The 7,813-nt window shown below is 42.3% G+C and overlaps 1 protein-coding gene and 1 long non-coding RNA gene across 3 annotated transcripts in view; both read right to left on the reverse strand.

Annotated features, from left to right (window-relative positions):
- LOC116699135 (uncharacterized) overlaps positions 1-1,235 on the reverse strand; it is a 10,343-nt gene extending 9,108 nt beyond the window's left edge. Inside the window, exon 1 of the long non-coding RNA XR_004334376.1 lies at positions 1,140-1,235. This is a non-coding gene — a long non-coding RNA (uncharacterized LOC116699135). The remainder of the gene's footprint in view (positions 1-1,139) is intronic.
- kirrel1b (kirre like nephrin family adhesion molecule 1b) overlaps positions 1-7,813 on the reverse strand; it is a 99,901-nt gene that overhangs the window by 84,823 nt on the left and 7,265 nt on the right. The window lies entirely within an intron of this gene.

A 7,813-nucleotide genomic window follows, 5' to 3' on the forward strand; every position in this document is an offset into this window, starting at 1 on the left:
TAAGGAGCAAGATTCCAGATCGGCCCATCTGAGGATTCATTTTCTCAAAGGCAGAGTAGGATACCCAGGGCTCAGTTTACACCTATTGCCATTTCCAGTCACTGGGGGACCATGGGCAGGCTGGGGAACTCCTGTTAATATTACAAAAACTCATGAAATTACATTTTCATGCCATGGAACCTTTAAGACAAATTAATTCTTTTTTTAAGATTATTTTTGGGGCATTTTCAGCCTTTTTTGAACCCGGGCCGGCTGCATCAATTAAATTTTCAATTTAATTTTATTTATAGTTTCAATTCATAACAAGAGTTATCTCGAGACACTTTACAGATAAAGTAGGTCTAGACCACACTCCAGAATTTACGAGGACCCAACAGTTCTAGTAGTTTCCTCCAGAGCAAGCAACAGTGCGACAGTGGTGAGGAAAAACTTCGTTTTTGGCAGAAACCTCAGACAGACCCAGGCTCTTGGTAGGCGGTGTCTGACGGGCCTTTTTTACTTTGACTTTTTTAACGCCACTAACTCTTTGGATGCGTGATTAATATGTGATTTGGGTCTCGGGCCGCTCCGTAGTTTAGGAATTCAAGAAGCAAGAGCTTGAGCAGAAATGGATACATGTAGACTGTATTTATGTAGCACTTGTCTAGCCTTAAGGACTACTCAAAGCACTTTACCATAGTACAGGAAACATTCACCATTCACACACATACTGTACATCATCACACACTGTGGCCAAGGCTGGCGTACAAGGTGCCATCTGCTCATCAGATAGAAACATTCACACACCCATTGAATTGGAACACACGCAGCATCGGAAGTAATTTGGGTTTCAGTGTCTTGCCCAAGAACACTTGAACATGGAACTGCAGGGTGGATCGTTCCCTTGTGATTGGTAGGCGTCTGCTCTACCACTGAGCCCCAGCCGCCCCATGAAGAGAAAATCTTTTGAATGTCAAATTGAGTTAAAAAGTTTTTCCAGATGGTTCTCTGTACAAGACTAAAGTTCTTTGCGTGTACTGTGTCTGAGTTACCACCGGAGTACGCTGAGTCTCAAGTACCATGCTGGCCAAGCATATGGCCAATGCAGGGAACCCAAAGGCATGCCATGCTGGATAGTGCAACAGAGTTAACCTTTACACGTGTAAAGTGGGTGCTACATTGTGTAAGAATTACCAAGTAATGTTCCATTCAGGTCAATGTGCCCATCTTTTGTTGCTTGATGGGCTTGAGTTTGTCACATTGTTATATTATACAGTCACTTTGAGGTTATTCTGGAGATTATTCTACACAATATTCGTCATTGGGTCTGATTGTTGCAATAAAAATAAATATTTGAATAAAGCAAGCATATTTATCCGTTCCCATGTTGATGAGAGCATTACAAACTTATAAAACCTAAAAAAATATCCCTATCCCTATCCAGTTAGAACAGATACAAAATATGCAATTAATTGCTCTTTATGGATTGACAGCCCTACTGCACTACACATAATACAGTTCCATTAGCCTCAGCTTTCATTTCTTTAGAGAGGTGCTTCCTCTCAATAGAAATGGTCAGGGTTATAATTCAGAGCTATAGCAAACTCAGAATGTTCCATCTTTGCATTTGGGAACAAAATACTATGGCAAAGCTGCAGCCTGGTTCCAGATCTCTGAATCACTGCCCACATCTCTCATGTGTGCAATTCATATATGGGGGTGTTCATTTCTGCAGTTGGAGAAACAATTTAGAGTTTTGCAGCAGGAATAAAGAATGGGAACATCAAACCTTCATAGGTTGGCTGCCTGGCTACAACCATCACAACTAGTGACACAACACAGCTGCACGGGTGGATGCAAGTCAATTTACAGAAATAACAGCTCTTTTTATCCAACCATTGCTCTGATCTTTGTTAAAAACATAAATTGAACGTTGAACCTTTAAGCCTTTGGCTTTCTGACTTTAACCTTTCCGTTTCAGATGAACGTTTGTAATGAATAGTTTTATGCCCATCCAAGTCTTGAATTTGCCTCCCATTGTTTATACAGAAAATAATCAGCACTTTTACAACCTCCCATTTCTAAGTAATGTAATCACTTTTTCAATGGGCAATTCATTAAATCTTTTAATTAACTTGCCCAACACTACCCAATTACTGTTCATTGCAGTGCTGTAAATTCACTCTTCCTTTGCTTATCTTGCCTTTTACAGTTTCTCTCTGTATGTTTTTTGTAAAGTTTCTCCAAGTGCTTATTCCTCGCTCTTGCTCCGTTGCTATGGTAACTCTCTCTCTCTTTCTTTCCCTCTGTCTCTCTGGTACACCCCACTTTCCCCTCTCGCTCGCTCTCTGTCTCCAGCAGCTGGTTGGATGGTTGCTATAGAAACAGACTTATTTAAAAGAAGAGCTAAGAAATTACCTTTTCCTCTCGCTCTCCCCAACACGCTCTCTTTTGCTACTTCTCTTCCTCTCTCTTACACTTTCTTTCTCCATCTCCATCTCACTCGCCCTCCCCCTCCTCCTCCCCCTCCCGGCCTCTCTCTCTCTCTCTCTCTCTCTCTTGCTGTCTCTCGCTTTGCAATCACAAGCAAGCAGACCTACTCTTTTATTTTCCTTTGGCCCTTGCTTTACAGTGTGGATTAACACACACACACACACACACACACACACACACACACACACACACACACCCCCAACCTACAGTCTCTCTCTTTTATTCATGTCTGTTAGCTGAGCTGAGAGTCCACCCCCCCCCCCGCCCCCCGTACACAACACAAACCCACACACATGCGTGTGCAACACAATGTCTTAAACACCAATTTATTTCCATGACAACTCTCCTCGCTCTCCTCCACACACACCACACACACACACACCACACACACCCCACACAACACACACACACACACACACACACACACACACACACACACACACTCACAAAAACATTTTTGTTTTCATATTGCATTGACTTAATTGACATTAATTCCCTAGAGATTTATCATAACCATAGTCTCACTCACTGCCAGACCTTCCTCCACAGCGCTGCAAAGGGAGGTCTGTAGTCCACAAAGCATTCTGGGTTGGGAGAAAAACGTGCTCTGGTTTATTGGCATTTCTTTAAACCAATCACAATGGTCTTGCAAAAGAGCCTCGGGAAGGAACTTGTTTTGGTGGAATACGTGTTCAAAAGTTGTTTTAGTCGTGCAACAGAAAACTCTGATTGGACAGATAGTCTAGCTAGCTGTCTGGATTTACCCTGCAGAGATCTGAGGAGCAGTTAACCATAGTTTAGAACGCCAACACAAAGGAAAGGGAAGGTAACGGATATCTGACCTAAATGAGTGAAATCCAGCGGATTTACCATTGGCAATGGAGCAATCCCAGAATTGGAACGTCGAGGATATAGACATAACCTTAACCGAAAACCAAGTTCCTACCTTTAATGGTTCACCTTGTGGGTATACTTCCATTTTGTCCCCTAAATTCAGCAGACCTTTTTTTGTGGAAGACATTTTGACATGTCACAGTTGGAAAAGAACGTATGTAACTTATAATAATCCTGATATTTTGCATGCTGGTTTACTGGGACCCTTGATTAGAACAGAGACATTCTTAGTGTTTTATTTACACCTGTGTTTTTCTATGACCAAGCAAAATCTCACACACTACCAGGTGTGATATTGTAGAGTCACCCTCAATGGAAAACACACTCACAGTCTGATCTCCTTTCCAGAACAATGACAAATCTCCCTGTGACATAATCTCCATCTGTGACGCCATGACTTTATTTAGCGCCTCGGGAACGAGAGACAAGCAGCGTGACGTCACCGTCCCGCTTCTCCGCCGAGTGCTGCTCACTTATCTCCCCTGCACCCGGGCATATCAGGCTTCACTGAGGGGAGATAGTGTCACCTCCACCCCTCCACCCCCACCCCCACCACCACCTCACACAGTACTCGCCTTCCCTTCTCCTCGCCTCATCGAGCCCCGCCAAGCCGAGCGGAGCCCGGGGTGTTATCAGTCGCTGATAGTTATCGACTTACATTAAAACATAAGAGTGGAGAGAAGAGGAACAGGCAGATAGACAGACAGAGGGAGGATGGAAACACAAACAGAGTGGGTGGTGATGGATGCCGACTTTCATCATCCGTAATCATGTTGTCCATCTCCATCTTTAAATCGCTGCTGCTTCTTTTATCACTGTTTAAAATCCACCAAAGGAAATGAAATGAACGAGATAGAGGGATATATTAAGACTTCAAAAAAGAAAAAAGATATAACGTGGTTGTTGCGGCCACGCAATTAAATCATTTGGTTACACAAGTTCAGTTTCTGATAAGAGAAATAAGTTTGGAAAAGCCTCCATGGGAAAGATTGGAAGGCGCTAAATGTTGAATAAAGTGAAAGTGGAGCCAGTGGATACTGGGTCTGTAGGGTGTTGAAAATTAGGATTATGATTGTCACACATTGGATTTTCATAAGAGAAAGTAATAAATACTACAAACTTTAACAGAGCTTTAGTTTGAGTAAGATATGCCGTCTTAATAGAATTAGTAACTGCCTGGTTAGACGAGGATGAAAGGACTGACTTTAAATGTTATGGTAATGTATATACGGGTGGTACTGAATGATATGGTTCAGGGCTGCAGCTGACAAATCTCAACTTTTAATTAATTTGTTTTATATATTGAGTTTATTGTAGTTGTAATTGCTTACTTAGTTTGGCAAAAAAAAAAAATTTTTAATTATATTAAATGTAGAAATAGATTTTAGTGCATATACAGTACGATACCTTAGTTTGGCACTAATACAATATTTACAGTACTTCAATACCTTACTATGAGAAATATAAATGTCTTTTTCTAAAAAAAAAACATTATTTTCAATCAACAAAAGAAAAGAAAGATATACAATAATTTGCCATATAAGAGCAATTTTCAAAATAGAAAAGACTAAAATTGACAAACTTTTGATTAAAATCAGGAATATTACTTAAAATTTGATGCCAGCTTTCAGCTTGCATATTTATTTATTTTTCATCTTTTTTGAGTTGTACAGTACTGTGAGGGCCAGAAAATGTGCAGCGGGTTGCCTGGGTAGCACACACGGTAAAGCATGCGCCCATATATAGAGGTCTACCTTTCGACGCAGCGGTCGCAGGTTCGACTCCAACCTGCAGCCCTTTGCAACATGTCATCCCCCCCCCTCTCCCTTTTCCTGTCTTCAGCTGTCCTATAAAAATAAAGGCCTAAAATGCCCAAAAAATAATCTTAAAAAAAACAAAGATTTGAAGCGATGATGATGATGATGACGGCCCTCTATGACACATTTGAGTAAAAGCAGTAAGTCCAACACCCAGCCCTGATAATCAACTGGCAACAATCTGTCACTCAAGTAATCACTTCATTGTTTCTTTGATGACATGGGATTTGCATTACAGTGTTACATAATGTATGGAATAATGAAATCACACACACACACACACACACACACACACACACACATGCACACACACAAACACACACACAAACACGCGCAGATATTGAGCAGCATGCATAATCCAGGGCAAAGACAAAAGGGAAGACCTTGAGGTAGCGATCTTGTAATGGATCAGATTGATTTAATTTACTGTGCCGGACAATTTCTCGTTCTTAATCCTCAAGATGTCTCTGAATGGATTTCATGTAGGAGGCCCATTCAATTGTTCTCTCTCACATCCACACATGAGAATCTCAGACAGCGAGCAAGCGGGAGAAAACACAGGCAGACAAAGAAGCAGAGCGAGGGAGAAACAGAACCATAAACTACCTCCACACTCACAGTTTATTTGATCTCGCAGCCCTTTTTGTTGACATTTTTTTCTCGTATAAAAGGGAGGCGCTCCCGTGCTTGATGTCTGCATTGCTTTGAAAGCATCTCCTTGGAGAGCATGGCCAGTTTGGTTTCTCACTTTCCCTTCCAGAAAGGCTAAGAAGGGTTACTTTTGGCCTTTTATCGCTTTTATTGAATATACTCATGCAGAGAAAAGAGAGCCACTTTTTAGCGCGGAGGACTCTGTCGGGGGTGGAGCTGTGTGCATTGCAGCGTGCTGCCTGGAACAGCAGTGAAATATGCTGGAAATGCCTGGAAAACTCCCGGCCTGCTCTCCCAGGAGAGCCCCATCTATAACAGGCCTGGCTGGTTCCCTCTGCTCCCTCGCTGTAACCCTCTCCACACATAAATCTCTGCTCCCCTCCTCCCTCACTCATTTCGCTCCCACTCCTCCTCTGCATTTCACTCCTGCATCTCCCTTCTTCTTCCTTCTCCTTTCCAAATTTCTCACCATCTTTTCTTCTCTCCTTTGATCCTCTTCTCTATTTTCCTGCTCTTTTGCGCCAGCCTTTGCCAATCTGTACTCCCCAACCCTGCTCTCTTACTCCTTTACTCTCTTTTCTTTTTCTTCTAGGTCTTCCATCTTTCGCCTTCATTCCTCTCCCCTCCTCCTCCTCCAAATGTCTCCCGGTTCTCAATGTTTTTTTTTCTTTTCTCCTCTGATCCTCCTCTCTATCGTCATGCTCCGTTGCCCCATCCTTTGCCAAACATAAATGTGTGCTCCCCAACCCTGCTCTCTTCCTTTACTCTCCTTTCCTTTTTTTCCTTCAGTATCCAAATTTCCCCCGGTTCTCACCCTCTTTTCTTCTCTCCTCTGATCCACTTCTCTATTTTCCTGCTCCTTTGCGCCAGCCTTTGCCAATCTGTGCTCCCCAACCCTGCTCTCTTACTCATTTACTCTCCTTTTTTATTCTCCTTCAGTGTTTCTTCCATCTTCCTCTTTAACTCCTCTGCTCTTCTCTTCCTCCAAATATCTTCCAGTTCTCAGCCTCTTTTTCTCTCTCCTCTGATCCTTTTCTCTATTATCCTGCTCCTTTGCTCCATCCTTTGCCAAACATAAATGTGTGCTCCCCAACCCTTCTCTCTTCCTTTACTCTCCTTTCTTTACTCTCCTTTAATATTTCCTTAATCTTCCTCTTTCACTCCTCTGCTTTCATCCTCCTACTACAAATATCTCCTGGTTCTCACCTTCTTTTTTCTCTCCTCTTTTTTTATTTTCCTCTGATCTACTTCTCTATTTGTATATGCTCCGACCTTTGTCAAACTGTGCTTCCCAAACCTGCTCTATTCCTTTACTCTTCTTTATTTTTTCTCCTTCAATATTTCTTCCATCTCCCTATTTCACTCCTCCAAATTTCTCCCTGTTCTCACCCTCTTTTCTTGTCTCCTCTAATCCACTTAATTTTCCTGCGCCTTCACTTCAACCTTTGCCAAACATAAATCTGTGCTCCTCAACCCTGCTCTCTTCCTTTACTCTCTTTTCTTTTTTCTCCTTCAGAATTCCCTCCATCTTTCACTCCTCTGATGTCTTCCAACCTAATTTTCTCTCCTCTCCTCATCCTGCTGTCTTCTTTCTCCTCCATTCTTGGTCCTTTTCCCCTTCCCCTCTACTGTTTCCTCCATCTGTCTCCACACTTCCTTTGACCATTCACCTCCTCTTTACTGCCCTCCTTTACTCATCTACTCATCTTTTCTTCTTCCCTTCCCTCATCTGCTCCTCTATTTTATCGTTACCTCGTCTGTTCTTCTTTCCTACTCCCTCACTCCATACCCCTTCACACATAAATCTCTGCTCCCTAATTCTGCTCTCCTCCTCCTTCACTATCCCTTCTTTTCACTTTTTTTTCAATTTCAAAGCCAAAGCAAAGCATAAGAACAAGCATTTTTCTTCATCTTTCTCTAACAGCTCCTTCTGCCCTCACTCCATTAATGTTTCCTCTCTTCTTTGTCACGCCCCCCCC

Source organism: Etheostoma spectabile, chromosome 12 (genome assembly GCF_008692095.1).
Source record: "Etheostoma spectabile isolate EspeVRDwgs_2016 chromosome 12, UIUC_Espe_1.0, whole genome shotgun sequence".
NCBI classification, from domain to species: Eukaryota; Metazoa; Chordata; class Actinopteri; order Perciformes; family Percidae; genus Etheostoma; species Etheostoma spectabile.